This window comes from Camelina sativa, chromosome 3, assembly GCF_000633955.1.
Source record: "Camelina sativa cultivar DH55 chromosome 3, Cs, whole genome shotgun sequence".
Lineage (NCBI taxonomy): Eukaryota > Viridiplantae > Streptophyta > Magnoliopsida > Brassicales > Brassicaceae > Camelina > Camelina sativa.
In genome coordinates, this window is record NC_025687.1 from 20,836,577 (window position 1) to 20,839,126 (window position 2,550).

Genomic DNA, 2,550 nt, shown 5'->3' on the forward strand with positions numbered 1-2,550 from the left:
TTCTCCAATGCAAGGACTGCTAGGCTGAGGAATGAGATTTCTGGGTTTGCTCAAAGGAATAATGAGAGCTTTTGTGAAGCTTGGGAGAGGTTTAAAGGATTCCAAACTCAGTGTCCTCACCATGGCTTCAGCAATGAGTCACTTCTAAGCACCTTGTATAGAGGAGTGCTTCCCAAGATAAGAATGCTTCTTGACACAGCCTCTAATGGCAATTTCCTCAACAAGAATGTGGAAGAAGGATGGGAATTAGTTGAGAATCTTGCTCAATCTGATGGCAATTATAATGAGGACTATGATAGGACCATAAGGAGCTCCTCAACTGATCAAGAGGACAAGTATAAGAAGGATTTGAAGATGGTCAATGAGAAGCTTGACAAGATCCTCCTCAGCCAATCCAAGTCCATTCACTTCATTGGTGAAGAGGAAGCTCCAGTTCAAGAGGGGGAGCCTGAATTTGCTGAGTTGTGCTACATGCAGAACCAGGGAGGATTCAAAGGCTACAACCAAGGAGGTTTCAAGAACAACAATCTCTCTTATAGGAGCACCAATGTGGCCAACCCTCAAGACCAGGTCTATCCACCTCCACAACCTCAACAGCAACAAAACTACATCCCCAAGCAACAACACCAAGTGTTCCAGCCCCAATTGTGTCCCCCACCAGGGTTTCAGACTAACCAAGGCCAGGAACAAGACTTAAGAGCAATGATGCAACAGTTGTTGATTGGGCAAACACAAGGCAAGATTGAGACAACAAACAGGATTGCTGAGCTGAACAAGAGGATAGATGATATTTACAGTGAACTTCATGCCAAGTATGACACACTGACATCCAGGATTGTGACTATGGAGAACCACCAAGCTTCTGCCTCAAAGAATGACCATCACAAGGGCACAACCATTGTACAAACTACTGAATTTGCCAATGCTATCAATCTTCGCAGTGGAAGAGTCTTACCAACACGGCTAGGAGCACATCCCAACACTGAGGACAGTGGAATTCAGGAAGGGGAGGGTTTCCAACAGGAAGAAACTCAGGATGAACACACCATTGAATTCGACGTACCACTCGACCACTCACTCGACCGAGTAGGTGGTCGAGTACCCGATCGAGCTGATTCTCAGGAGAAAATCAATCCAGTTACCTCCAAAGAAAAAGAAGTCCGGTTCATTCCTCCTCCTTACAAGCCTCCACTACCTTTCCCAGGAAGATTTAAGAAACAGATGGTTGAAAAATACAAGGCATTGTTTAACAAACAAGTTAGAGAGATTGAGCTTAGGATGCCTCTAATAGATGCCTTTGTGATGATTCCTCCTTACCAAAAATTCTTGAAAGATGCTGTGATGGAAAGGATCAAGGAAGTTCAAGGGATGGTGATTCTCAGCCATGAGTGTAGTGCCATAATCCAAAAGCAAGTGAACCCTCAAAAGCTAAGAGATCCTGGTTCCTTTACTCTACCTTGCTCTATAGGGCCCTTAACCTTCAATAGATGCCTTTGTGATTTGGGAGCCTCAGTAAGCCTAATGCCTCTATCAGTTGCTAAGCGCCTAGGGTTTACAAGGTATAAGCCATGCAACATCTCCCTAATCCTAGCTGATAGATCAATAAGATTACCACATGGTGTTTTGGAAGATCTACCAGTTAGAGTTGGAGCAGTGGAAGTCCCAACAGACTTTGTAGTCTTGGAAATGGATGAAGAACCAAAAGATCCTTTGATCTTGGGGAGACCTTTCCTAGCTACAGCAGGAGCAATAATTGATGTGAGACAAGGGAAGATTGATCTCAACTTGGGAGAAGACCTCAAAATGACATTTGACATTGTAGAGGCTATGAAGAAACCAACAATTGGAGGACAAGTCTTTTGGGTTGAAGAGTTGGACAACTTATCAGGAGAATTGATGGAAGAGCTAGCAGAACAAGATCACCTTAGAACTGTTTTGACCAAAAGTGGAGAGGAAGGGTTTATCCATGAAGAAACTAAGGCCTATGAAGATATATTGGACTCCTGTGAAGAATCACACCATCCAGAGGTTTTTGAGGGGTTACCAGCATTAAGAGAGGAAGTTTGGGCAGTTCAAACAGCAGATACGGATAGCTCGACCACCCACTCGAGCACACACTCGGCCGAGCGCCAACACTACTCGACCGAGTGCACTGCCGAATCCCACACAGACGACTGGTCTGAACTGAACGCACCAAAAGTAGAACTAAAACCTCTCCCTTCTGGGCTAAGGTAAGTCTTTTTAGGTGAGAACTCTACTTATCCTGTGATAGTAAATGCTAACTTGAGTAAGAAAGAGCTTGATTTGCTAGTTGTTGAGCTAAGGAAGTTTAGAAAAGCTATTGGTTGTAATTCGGATGACATTAAAGGAATTTCACCTAGTCTCTGCATGCATAGAATCCACCTTGAAAATGAATCCTACTCTAGTATTGAACCTCAAAGAAGGCTTAATCCCAACCTCAAGGAAGTAGTCAAAAAGGAGATTCTAAAATTGCTTGGAGCTAGTGTGATCTATCCTATTTCTGATAGTACTTGGGTCTCACCAGTCCAC